This window comes from Lissotriton helveticus, chromosome 8, assembly GCF_964261635.1.
Source record: "Lissotriton helveticus chromosome 8, aLisHel1.1, whole genome shotgun sequence".
Lineage (NCBI taxonomy): Eukaryota > Metazoa > Chordata > Amphibia > Caudata > Salamandridae > Lissotriton > Lissotriton helveticus.
The window spans coordinates 601,779,498-601,793,841 of NC_136069.1; positions in this window are offsets into that span (position 1 = coordinate 601,779,498).

Below are 14,344 nucleotides of genomic sequence, written 5' to 3' on the forward strand. Positions count from 1 at the left end.
GATTCTCAAAAAAGTTGGAAATATGCATAGATTGTTGGGGAATCTTTTATTGGACATTTCTCACCTTCTTTTAATTGTGTGAAAAGTTTGGGACGATATTAACAAATCAGTGCAGAGATGCAGTCTGTGCTTCAAGGTTTTTTGGTTTGATAGAGTAGGCTGCAAACACTTATTAACACAAACTGCCCTCGCAAGGTAATTTGACCATTTCCTCATTTGCTTCGACAATAGAAATAAAGGAATGCTTACGAGTCTGTGGCACAATATAGATGTAGTCAAATGAGCAAGGAAGCCCTTTAGGGATGCTCTAACTCTGCACTATCAGTTTTTGTATTCTCTCATCAGTGAACAACTTGTAATCACACTCCTACTGTGAGCTCATTTGTTGGTGGTGGGTAGAAGGTATGTCAATTATTATGTGATTTCCATCTAATAGGTAGCAAAGTTGAGGCCAACAACAGATTGTTTCAAAAATTAAGTCTGCTGACAACCATTGTGTTATTGAGCGTGATGGATGTGTGGAATGGTAAAGTGAGTGCCTCTAGCACACATTGAGAAGCTAAGGAGTGCTGTGTCGGTGACAAAGCTGGTACAAGTATGAAAGCAGTAAAATGAAAACATATGTGCTGCTAAAGCTTGATAACCCCCTCTTCAGCAGAAGTTCAAGATGAAATTACAGGGCACCTTTGAACTTTCCATTGGATGGATTGATGTCGCTGGGTGCATGTTTAGTAGAGGCAGTAAAAATGAAAAGCCAACAGTAATTGAATTTCAGTCACTGCTGGCTTTTCATTTTTCATTTGTGTCATAGTCAAACACATTATGTATATTCTTTACTACGTAATATTGCCCTAATCAAGCCCACCATACATATTCGCACCCTTAACACAGCGCATTGTCTATTCGCTGCATGTTTGATTGTCTGCGTCACATACTCATGCTTCTCATTATTTCGGGTATTTCTGTAGAGCAGTCCTTGCTTTCTCATATATGCTTGGAAATGCACTATTTACCCTTTCTTTTTTTCAAACGATTCTCCCCCTGAATCCCCTTCATGGGAGGTGGACATTCATCCAGATTAGAATGTTTACGCCTCACCACTTTCAAATGTCACCAGCCGCCACTGTATTCATGGTACATCTGTTGACCCTCTGCTTCTACTACACAACAGTTTGAACCTCTCACATATTGCACATGTTTACAAAAGAGATGCCACTTACAGCATGTTCACAAAATATATGCTATTTTCCAGGAAGAATATTTTGGGGATCTCAGATACTTACCAAATAGCCAAGACCACTCTGAATGATGAATTACAGTGGAGTTGGAATGCAGCTTCTTCTCCTTATCATGGATGTCTGCATGGTAACTGGGAATTTGGGACAGTCGTGTGGATTTTGCCGTTTTTCTAGAGTAGCACATTTAGAAATTAAAAATGGCATACAATTTGATTTTGGTGATATGCAGTGTGGAGATCATTATGGAGCACAAAGCCCTGAGCACTAACATTCATCAAGGCATCCATTAACCTAAAGAAAGTTGTTTATGGCATTCAATGTACCATGGCAATTGCAAGCTGAGCGCAGGCACTTACAAAAAATTAAAGAATCACATAAATATAAATCTTTTATGTGTTGGTATTGGCACTACTGTTTTATCTTTATTTTTGTAATTCTTGGTTTAGTTACCAGTACATGTGACTCCTATGGAGCTAGGTGCCAGCACCAGAAGTTGCTGCGCTCTGCAAGACTTTTCTTTGTACTCCCACTTTTCCTTAGATCTTGCAAAGCTTGGAGCATTGCCTAGTCACCTTTGGTCGTATCCCACACGATCTTATGCCTGCTGGCTATTTTAAGACCCGGTTTACATGAGCAAATTCTGAACTGAAAGAAGTAATCTTAGTAATCTTAATAGGGATTGATAGTGCTTCTCCTGAATTCTACTTTATTTGTACCTAGCATGGTACCTGGCTCACATGCTTGCAGCTGTTTTTAATTTGTTAACATATTATTATTGCCACTATTGTGCTATGTTTATTATTTGTATTCTCTATTTATTTCACAGTAGGTCTTATACATAGATGATGATACCAGGAGTGTCTGGGCTCTAGCTGCTTTTTCTTTGGTCTCCAGCTCTGCTTTTGCTCTTGAAATGCTCAGAGCGTTGCCTGTTGACCCTTAGACATAACCTTCAGATAGCTTAAAAAGTTATAATTCTGCATAGATTGTTGGGGGATCTTTTATTGGACATGTCTTACCTTCTTTGTGAGAAATTGTGTAATCCCTGTGCACTCGGATAAGCACTTTTTGATAACGAAAGATATATATCATTTACTGGTTGCGCATCGGTCGTCGCACGTAGTCAAGTCGTGCCTTTAAGTATGAATGGCGAGTGTTGAGGGTAGAATCATCTATCCTCTTGGCTGCGTGCAAAAATCACCTCTGAAACATCCAAGTTTCTTAAACAAGTTCCATGGATTTTAATTGTATCTCTTCATGTTTTCATATGTAATTTTTCATATGTAATTTTTAGAAACATCATATGTTCAACAAAACTTTTTACAAGCATAATTCCATTCTTATGCCGTGATTACGAATATCACTTCAAATCACCCAATGCATTTCGGGTCTTATAACCATGACCCTTCGTCAGGGGTGAGTAAACGGCCGCCGCCGCAAACGAGACGCGGCGGCGTCCGTTTACTCACCCCTGACGAAGGGTCATGGTTATAAGACCCGAAATGCATTGGGTGATTTGAAGTGATATTCGTAATCACGGCATAAGAATGGAATTATGCTTGTAAAAAGTTTTGTTGAACATATGATGTTTCTAAAAATTACATATGAAAAATTACATATGAAAACATGAAGAGATACAATTAAAATCCATGGAACTTGTTTAAGAAACTAGGATGTTTCAGAGGTGATTTTTGCGCGCAGCCAAGAGGATAGATGATTCTACCCTCAACACTCGCCATATTTACCTTCTTTGTGAGCCACATCAGGTGGCCTGCATCAGGTGCCTCTCAGACACGCCAAAGGAAGGCCAAATATAAGCCTGTCAGTGCCCATCCGTGCCTTGACCTCATTCAGCATCAGTCGTGCTGCTGGATTCGCCTCAGATCATCTGTCTATCTCGCTAGATATTCAATAAACTTTCCTGTACTTGACGAAAGTACTTCTCTCCCTCAAACTAACCACCTGTCAGAAATTCTGTGACATTTCCCCTTGTAGCTGTGAATTTCGCTACAGGAGGTACTGTTTCCTTCCCTGCACCATCAACATTGGTGGTTCTGCACCTAATCAGTGCAAAGCTCTGTCAGCCTGACTCTCGCACTGCTGCATTGATCAATCTCAGGGACAGTCACTGCGAAGCTCCAGCAATGCCCGCCTGTGATGCTGGCCAGCTCTTGGCGCTTCGCTGACCCCGCTCCTCATGGCCCTCTTCAACGTGAACAGGACTCTTGGCACAAACTTGAGAAGGTAAGTTTCGGGGTCCCAACCTGTGAGTCAGACCTGCACCCTATCGCGGTCAGCATGAACATGTGACTTTGATCTGGTCCTGCTCAACCAGATATCCTGAGTTAGTTCTTCGTGCTGTTTGGTGCTATTTTCACTAAATTCTTTAAAAATCCATAACTCTGGTTCTACTGATTGGATTTTTTGTTATTTTGGTCTTGTTTATTTATAAATTTTTGCTCTATTTCCTAAATATGTGTGTGGTGTTTTCACTATTGTACTGTTTGAAGTGTTGCACAAATACTTCAAACATTACCTCTAAGGTAAGTCGGACTGCTCTGTACCAGGCTACCAGAGGGTTGAGCACAGGTTAATTTAGGGATGGCTTGTGCCTCACTCTGAGAAGGATTGTGGTTGCTGCTTGACCAGGGCTCACACCCAGTCATCCAACAACCCAGTTTCTCACAGATTTAATCATAACAGCCTGCAAGATGAATTATGCATTTATTAATGCAATTATATTGACGGAAGTCGTAAATCCTCTGTGCCATGCCATAATGAATATTTGAATATCTGCTAATTGATTGCTCAAAAAGAACAGAATTTAAGTGAGGACTGACTACTCTCAATTAGCTAAAACCTCGTTTAACTACTGCTTTCATAAATATAAATATGTAGGCAGAAATGCTGCATTTGTAAATATAAATATTGAGACCATACTATCTCTGGTACTGTTTACTCCAAGATCACCCTCCGATCTCCTCACACTCCTCTTCAGCCACCATTTTATAGTGACCAGGTTCAGTAAATCTAGAGCTGAAGGGCGAGCCTTCTCAACACCAAAATCATGGGGGTCTCTGCCAGTCCACCTTTTCTCCCTTACCAACTTCATGCCATTCAGAAATTCTCTGAAAACTTTTCTATTTGCTCCGAGCTAACTGAGAATGGTGCCTTTTGTTCCTCCACCACTCAGTTCAGGTGCCAGGGCTCATTTGTACGTAACTGTCCATTTTACAAATTCGTTATATACATACATTTTCAGGAGGAAGGTTATGTCACTAAATTATGCTCCTACAGGAAACTAATACATACCCGAATGAATCCAGCATGTACCTCACTGTGTCCACATTAAGCCTTGAGGTTTTCTTAAAGAAGCTTTCCCACTATGAGATTAAAGGGATCCAGCCTTATCCTTTGCATCCTGCCCCCTGCCCTGTGTCAGAAGGCCCTTATTTGATGCTGACCCGCTCATTAGCTTCCTTCTTCTGTATGGCATGCGGGGACTGTACATTCATCTGGACAGCACTGTGAATAGTCCAAGTAAGGGGGCATCTATGACGGTGTGCCAAAGCATGAACTAATGAGTAGTGCTTAAAATAGACCTATGCTTGCCTCACCTGAGTGTGGGCCTTTCATTAGTTGGGGCACATTTGTGTGTATGTGTGTAGTTAGATGTATGTTTGTCTTTAACCTGCGTTTATGCTATTTCTGAATTGAGAAAGGGTGGTATTTTTTCTGTTTCAGAGTTTGACTGTTTCGGGTTGGAAATGGCATTCTCATGTCTGTTTATGTAGAGCATGGGTACTCAAACTTTATCTCGGGGGTCAAATTTACAGTGTGTTTTGTGTCCAAGGCTGCACCGGTGGGGGCGGAGTCAGTGGGGGAGGGGCGGGGCTAGAGCAACAAGAAAAACGGTGACCATGAGGTTGAACACAGGTCCCTGCAGCGGACGCCTTCGTCCACTGAGCCACCAGACCCGGCATACACCCATATCTCTCTCTCTTTCTCTCTCTCTCTCTCTCTGTCTCCCTACCCCTCTCTATCTCTCTCTCTCTGTCTCACTCACTCTGACTGTCTCACTCCCTCTCAATCCCTATAACTCCCTTTCCCTCTCTCTCCCTCTCTCCCCTCTCCATCTCCTTGTCTCCCTCTCTTTCCTTCCGTCTCCCTCACTCGGTCTCCCTCCCTCTGTCTCCCTCACTCTGTCTCCCTCACTCTGTCTCCCTCACTCGGTCTACCTCTGTCTGTCTCCCTCTGTCTACGTCCCTCTCCCGTTCTCGGTATCCCTCCCTCTCCCTTTTTCTGTCCCCCTCTGTTTGTCTCCCTCTGTCTGTCTCCCTCTCCCTCCCTCTGTCTCCCTCCTCCCTCTGTCTGTCTCCCTCCCTCTGTCTGTCTCCCTCCCTCTGTCTGTCTCCCTCCCTCCCTCTGTCTGTCTCCCTCCGTCTGTCTCCTGTTGTCTGTCTCCCTCTCTCTGTCTCGCTCTCTCTGCCTCCCTCCTCCCTCTGTCTGTCTCCCTCCCTCTGTCTGTCTCCCTCCCTCTGTCTCCCTCTCCCTCCCTCTGACTCCCTCTGACTCCCTCTGTCTCTGTCCCTCTGTCTCCCTCCCTCTCCCTTTCTCTGTCTCCTTTCTTCTGTCTCCTTTCCTCTGTCTCCCTCCCTCTGCCTCCCTCCCTCTCTCTGTATCCCTCCTCCCTCTGTCTGTCTCCCTCTGTCTGTCCCCCTCTCTCTGTCTCACTCCCTCCCTCTGTCTCCCTCTCCCTCCCTCCCTCCCTCTGCCTCCATCCTTTCCCTCCCTCTGTCTCCCTCTCCCTCCCTCTGTCTGCCTCCCTCTGTCTCCCTCCCTCTATCTCCCTCCCTCTGTCTGTCTCCCTCCTCCCTCTGTCTCTCTCCTCCCTCTGTCTGTCCCCCTCTGTCTGTCTCCCTCCATGTCTCCCTCCCTCTGTATGTCTCCCTCCCTCTGTCTGTCTCCCTCTGTCTCCCCTTGTCTGTCACCCTCCCTCTGTCTGTCACCCTCTGTCTCCCACCCTCTGTCTACCTCTGTCTCCCTCCCTCTCCCTTTCTCTGTCTCTATTTCTCTGTCTCCCTCTATCTGTATCCCTCTCCCTCACTTTCCCTTCCTCACTCTCTTTCCCACCCTCCCTTTGTCTCCCTCTCCATCCCTCCCTTTCCATCCCTCCCTCTCCCTCTTCCTCTGTCTCCCTCCCTCTCCCTTTCTCTGTCTCTATTTCTCTGTCTACCTCTCTCTGTATCCCTCTCCCTCCCTTTCCCTTCCTCCATCTCTTTCCCACCCTCCCTCCGTCTCCCTCTCCCTCCCTCCCTTTCCATCCCTCCCTCTCCCTCTCCCTCTACCTCTGTCTCCCTCCCTCTCCCTCCCTCTGTCACCGTCTGTCATCTCACCCTGCCTGTGTGTGCCCGGGCTGAGACAGCTTCCTGGGCACACACACAGCCGCCCGAGCACCTCACAGGTCTTTAAAAGATCATTTGAATGTTAATGAGGCTTTGATGTATTTCACCTCTTCTTAGGCCCCTGCATCTCCACTCTGACTATGGCTGCGATTGCTGCAATTGCCGGGCCCCCACAGAGCAGCAGTGTCTATCAGAGTCACGCTGCTGCAGCCGGCAGTGTTTGCAGACTCTTACATTTTGTTTTTTAATACAGGCACGATGTCTGCAAGGTCCGCGGGCTCCCAAGGAAGGCTTGCCGGGCAGCTGGCGGCCCGCGGGCCGTACTATGAGTACCCGTGATGTAGAGGAACGACTGGGTGAATTCGGCTGGTTTTCTGGGAACCAGCAAGCATGCAATTGTGTTTTAATTTTCATATGTAATATTTATTTCATACAGTAATTATTGCTATAGGTAACTTTATCAGAGAATACCTATCACATGCTTTATTTAGCGCACAATGGGGTGGACCGGCTATGAAATGCAATATTTACTGATATGTGCATGGCATTACCACACACTTGTGATCATAATCAGCCTCCCACCTCATTAATATTTCAGCTGAAATATCCAGACAACATAAAAAAAGAAACTTTCGAGTTTTAAATTCGCATTTGTCTGCTTTATAAAGACACTGGTATCATACTGTACATTGGTTAAATGTGATCCTCTCTTTTAAACCTGGAGGGTTTAATGGTAATGGTAAAACCTTGGTGGCTTTGAATGATCATTCAACTGGGTGGTGGAATGTTGTAAAGGGGCCAAGGTAGATTGGAATCTGAACCTACAACAGAAAACACAGAAATATCACATTATGAAAAACATGACACTTAAAATTCCAAGCCGCATAGGTGGTTCCAATAAAATGCAATACACGTTTCGCCAGAGGTTTGCTTTAAACGGCAGTGTTATGTTTTGAAACTGTGGCTCTATTCATCAAATTGTTTTGTCTATTTACAATAGAAACATAAACTTCCTTAACAATATAAAAGGTTGAACTGTCGTTTTTGTTAAAAAGAAATTTGCCGGGGGCATCCGGCTCAGGTTAAATCAGAACCTGTTCTCTTGTTGCTTTACATGGCTTGAATTAAAATGAAACTGTAAGAAAAGCATGCTTTTTCCAAGGAAACGCGTTAAACGAACAAAGAACTGATAATTTGATTTGTATTGTCATAATATTTTGATCTCACCAAATGCTATGATGCAGTCCTAGAAATGTTAAGATAATATCCTTCCTCCTGGTCAGTTCGGCATAAGAAGAAGCTCTACAAATAAAGTCTGCTGGGAGTTAAATCACCTTGGGCCAGAAGTAGGATGCCAATTTGCGATCGCAAATTAGCAGTGTGCAATGTAGCACACAAAGGGGCACATGCATCAATATTGCTTTTTGCGATTCCTTAATTGCGAAAAATAAGGAATCGCAATTAAGGAATTGCAAACTACAATGCATCAAGAAATCGCTAAAAGAATAGCTAAAAGAATAGCGATTTCTTAAAATTCTCAATTAGAGAATCACAATTAAGGAATACCTCCCCAGGCCCATAGGAATGAATGGGAAGACATTCTCAATTTGCGATTCTTCATTAGAGAATTGCAAATTGAGAATGCAATTTCAAGGGTGCAGGTGTGTCCAAAGGACACCCTGTTGCACCCCTGAAATCTGCCTTTAAGTACATCTTGCACACACACATGCCTCAAGGGCATGTGTGTATGTAAATTGGAACTTTGAAAAATGCACTTTAGTGCATTTTTCAAAGTTTTCCCAAAATACCATGAAGGTCAACTTCATGGTAATTTGCTCCCCTTATTAGCGAAATCGCAAATTTTTTAAGTTTGATGCATTGCATTTAAAGAATCTCAATGTGAGATTCCTTAAATGCATTTGCAATTTAAGAAATCACAATTTAGCGATTTCTTAAATTGTGAAAAGTACAAAAATGATGATGCATCCCCAAAGTTGAAATTGCATTCGCAAACGGCCGAATTTTGCGATTCGCACCATTTGCGAATGCAATTTACAATGTTGCATGTGCCCCAAAAACCCCCTTGCAAAATAAGGAATCGAAAAGTTTGGGATTCCCTATTTTGTGATTGCATTTAAGGAAAGGTAAATTGCGAATCCTTAAATGCAATGTAAGAAGCACAAAAGAAAGAGCGATTTGGTAATTTGCGAATTCCTTTCAAAAAACACTTTTTTTTTTATTTAAAAGATTTTTTTTACATATATTGTAAACCAGTGTTACAGCACACGTAATCAAAATGTATTTCCCCACTTTTCAGACATCAGAGTAAACCTCTTGGCACAAGAAAGAAGGAAAAGAAAAACCACAAAAGTAAAGTAAACATGAAGGGGCGTCCTTAAACAACAGATTTTTTGTGTTAATACAGTTTCCCTTTCCATTTCCTAAGACCCCTCTATTACCTTGGAGGCTCTTAACACATTAAGTAGCAGTAAAAGCTAAATAAACAAGTTAAGCATCTAGAGGGAGGGTAAATATAAGCCAGAAGAGTTGCCCTTAAAAGCCTCCTGGACGGTGTGTATAGGAAGCGATCCTGTTTCAGTGCCAACATTCAACCCTCTTTTCCATTGTGCTATAGGGCTCCAAATTTTCCCTCCCAAGGCTTTGGCTCTGCAACCTTTCCTGTCATATATTTCTTTCTCTAGATTATATGTAGAGAGCAGCCTTGCAATCCAGATTTGAAAAGTTGGAGGAGCTCTGTCTAGCCAGGCCTTTGCTATGCAAATATGATATACTGCCATGGCCATAAACACAAACTCTGTAGGGTGCCCCTCTACTCCTCCCGGCACCCCAGGATTATTAATTCAGGTGACATTGCCACCCTAACCCCCAATGAAATATCCATAAACTTCTCAATTGCGGTAATGAAGGAGTACAATTGTGGGCATCCTGCAAAAATGTGTATAATATCTGCATTACCTGCATCACATCGCGGGCAGGTTATACCCGAGGTGCCACCCCATTGTGCTATTCTAGCAGGAGTATGGTACAGGGAGTACAGTGTCTTGTAATGCTGTGCTTGCAGAGCCGCTGAGCATAGAACAGTACGTCCCAGATCCAAGGAGTCCTGGAATCCCTCATGAGGTGACCATATTTTCTCTGCCCTCTTTGTGGCATACTTTCCCCTATCATCAGTTTTAAGTGCGTACAATTCTGCGTATATCGGACGAATTGAACAGTTCCCGCTGCCCTCTACATAATCCAGTATTCTGCATTGACCAAATCCCAATGGCCCCCCCTGTTTATTGGTTTATTCTCACCTGTAGGTACTTAAAAAAGCTCCTACTGATTAGGTTAAATTTTGTTTGTAACTCTTGGAACTGTAGCATGCCCCTCTGGTCGCACAATCCCCTACTTTCCTGATGCCTTTATTCACCCATGCCAACATAACAGCATCCCTGAAAATGTCTCCCGGTAGTGAGGCGTTTGTAAACTATCGGGTATACCTATTATATCAGATATTATATGCTGCTTTTAGCGTCTTGAACCGTGTGTGCTTAAAATAGCTGAAGTCAATTTTATTTAAAAAAACAGTTCTCTGCATCCCCACCCAGCAGTGCCCTATATATATTCGTGAGTGCCGATCTATCGCCCGAGTTCTCACTGCCACCGCCCCCTATCAGTCCCTGGAAATACTGAAAGGCTGCCGCCCAATAATAAAGCCTGAAATCTGGGGCCCCCCAGCCACCCTTTTCTCTGGGGAGAGTGATATGCCGATACGCTCTCCTAGTTTTCCCTTGCACCCAGATAAGCCTATTCAGTATCAGTTCTAATTTGTTAAACCATGCATGGTCAAAGAATAACGGAATAGCTCTGAAGATGTATAAAAATTTAGGCAAGGTGATCATTTTGATGACGTTTATACATCCCACAAGAGTTAAATGTAGATTATGTATTCTTTCCGTGATTTTCTTGACTTTTGCTATTAGTGGCTCCATATTTACCTCTACCAGCCTATCCAGGTCTGAAGTTACCTTTATCCCTAAATATACTGCCACAGGAACCACCCTCACATCCTGATATGTTGTAAAGTTGTTTTGTACAATCTGCGTCTTCCCCTTGTTAATCGAGTACCCCGAAATTGCCCCGAAGTCCTTTGCCTCCTGCTCAATTTCCACAATGGCTCTACCTGGGTCCGGGGTAATAATAGCCACGTCGTCCGCGTAGGCAAACACTTTGTATTCCCTATTGTGCAACTTGACTGGGGGGATGTTATTATTATCAGCTAGCCTTCGTAGTATTGGGTCCAGATACAGTGCAAACAGCAGAGGTGAGGCGGAACATCCCTGCCTTGTCCCCCGCTTTATCTGCACTAAGTCTGTATATCCTCTGTTAATTTTAACCCTTGCAGTTGGCTCTATATATAGTGCCTGGATTGCTCTAATAAAGCCCCTACCGATGCCAAACCATTCCATGACCGTCCAGAGATAGTTCCACGAGACCCTGTCGAAGGCCTTCTCCGCATCCAGGAATACAGCCGCGACAGGATCTCCTGAGACCTCCGCTGCATCCAGAAGGGTTATCATTTGCCTCGTATGCTGCGTGGTCCTTTTCCTGGGATAAACCCATGTTGTATGTTGCTAACCAGGCTCTCAATGACCCTACCTAATCTTTGCGCCAGTGCTTTTGAGAACTTTTTTGCATCTGCGTTCATCAGTGTGATTGGCCTATAGGACCCTGGTTCTAGGGGAGGTTTATCTTTCTTTAGTATAACTATAATATCTGCCCCCGCCCATGAATGCGGAACAGACAGCCCTAGTTGTGCCTGTCTTAGGGTTTCGTGGATATCTTTGCCCAATGTGGCCCAAAAGGTTTTGTAGAATTCTACCGGAATTTGGTCTGGGTCTGTAGCTTTCCCTGAGGGGAGTTTGTTCACAGCCAACCCTAGTTCCTGCAGAGTAAAGGGAAGGTCAAGCTCCTCTTTCCCCTCTTCTTCTAGTACTGAGTGTGGTATTCCCTCAAGGTATTCCATAGTCTGTGTGTCTAAATTTAGGAGCGTCTGATCATACAACGTTGTGTAAAACCCTCTGAAAACCTCCCTCACTTCTTCTATCTTATTCACCACCCCTCCCTTTCCATCCGTGATTTCCTTTATTTCTCCTGCTGCCAGGTTTTGCCTTGTGCGGATTGCCAAAAGGTGACCTACCCACTAGCTATACTCATAGCATTTTTCTTTCTTAGATAGATAATTACTAGCCGCTTTCCTAACTATGATTTCGCTTGCCTCTGCTTTGGTTATTTCTATTTTTAACAGTATGTCAGCCAAGGGACCTTGTCTAGCTATGGCCCTTATCAAAAGTTCTTCTAAAGTTACCAGTTCTTTAAACATTCTTTCAATCTTGATCCGTTCCTGTCTGTTTCTATAGAGCGTGTAGCTCAGGGTTTCGCCCCTAATTCCAGCCTTGAATGCATCCCAAGCGATGCCCGGGGGGCTGTTCCCCTATTAGTCTCCCAAAAAAAAGCAATCCATTCGTGCATATGCTTGATATAGTCCTCGTCCCCTAGAAGACCCCTCTCAAAAGTCCAAGATACCTCCTTCCTCCTTCTATCTCCCAGTGACAGTGTTAAGACTAGCGGATTATGATCTGACAAGATCCTTGGCAGCCTTTCCAACTGGCTACTACCTACTAGAGAGCTAGAAATAAAGAAGTAGTCTAACGTGACCATGACCTTATGCGGGGCCGAGTAATACGTACTGCCCGACCCTACCGGGTTACCCTGGGCCCACATATCCACTAATGCATTGTGTTGTGCTAAGTTACATATAGTCTGGCATGTCCTTTTCTTCCGCCCCACATAAGACCACCCCCCCATTGTGCCTAAGCCAACCAACCCATTAATATAGAAGTCCCCGCAGCAGATCACCGGTTCTGGCCATAGAGGTAGCTCAGTGTCTAAAAATTCAAAAATATCTGGCTCGTCGTCCGTGGAGCCATAAACAGAGACAATTGTACAGGTTCCAGCCATTGTTTCCCCCTCCACCATTAACCACCTACCCCACTGGTCTTCTTTTCTCCTTTTAACCTTCAGCCCTCCCTTCCTGGCTAACATGGCCACCCCTCTTGTTTTAGTCCCCTGCCTTGTGTGTGCTAGTACTTCGAAGCCTAGTTGTTCCAGCAAGTATTTATTGTTCCCCTCAATGTGAGTCTCCTGAAGACATATTATGCCCAGCTTTAGCATTCTCAGCATGGCAGCCACCTTCTGCCTTTTACCTCCATTATTGAGGCCGCAGATATTAATAGAGGCAATCTTTAACGCCATCTGTATTTGCTAAATGTTCCCTTCTTTGCACCAAATTTTTCTCCCATCTTCCCTACTGTGCCTAACAAAAACGTGTAACACTGTGTCCTGTTAATTTGTGCTGTACCTACCATGCTACCACCCCAACCCGCCCCTCCCCCCACTCTGCCCCCCTGAACCCCCTCCCTCCCACTGACACCCCCCCTTCTACGGGCAAATAGGTCAACATGTCCTATGTGTGACTGCTAAGAGTCGTAGCTGTCGCGTCCCTCTCCTTCCCTTATCCTACAAGGATTTGCTGTGACATCCCTATGGGCCCTCCCTTATTGCTGGTGGTCCTTTTCCTCTGTCCCCTGCCCCCCTCCCTGCTCTCTTAGTTCCTCTAGAAACTGCTTTGCCTTGATTTCTGAGAAGAACATCCTAATGTGGCCTCTAGTGATAACCTTTAGTCTAGCTGGGAACAGGAGATATGCTTCTGAGCCTTGACCTTGGAAGGGTGCAATTAATTGCCTACGTTTCCTCCTTCTTTCCCCCGTCACGTGGCAGAAATCGGGCCTTGCAAAAAAGGTGGACCCATCATGTGTTTTTTTAGAGTCTTATCTGGCCTTGTCCATAATCTCTTGCCTTGCCAAGAAATTACCGACAAAGACCAACATAGCCCTGGGCAGGCTTTCTTGATTGCCATCCCTTCTCTTTTTAAGTGTGAGTGGAAACCTGTGCGCCCTTTGGATCTCGGTCTCCCACTGCCACTGCGACTCGGGAAAGGCTCCCTTTAATAGCTTAATGACATACCCCCGTGCATCCTGCATTTGTTTTAGTGTGTTAAACAATAAATCGATCGTGGTATGCTGAGGGGGTACCTCACCGGTGTTTCCTGCCATTGTCGTGGAGTTGCTTTCCTGATATACTTTGGATGTAGCGGAATAGTCCCACAGTAGCTTTTTGTTCGTACTGGAGGGAGAGCCTGCCGCTTGACGTCTTGTATTAGATTTCCTTCTCTTTTGGGTACTTTTACCCCCTGAGCCATTGGAGCTTAAGTCGGAGTCTGTGATGGACTCTGTGGAGCCTTCGTCTTCACTAGAAAGCAATGAATCGGTTTCTTCATTCACTGAGTAGAACTGATCCCCCTCAGGAGAGCCTCCCCCTCTGTCCCCTTTACTCTGAAAGAGAGCCTCTCTACATTCCTTTTGTGAATCCAGGCTCGCCATGCTGCCCCACTTTCCTGTCTCAGCCTGAGAGTTACACTCTTCCTCTACTTGCAGCAATGCGTCCAACATCTGTGAATTAATCGGCCTCAGTGTATCCCCCACTGCCGCCTCCTCCACCGGCATTCGCCCGCTCACCTCCTGCTCGTCCTGCTTCTCGTTCGCCGACTGCGCGGCTGCCATGTTCCCTGTACCAGCC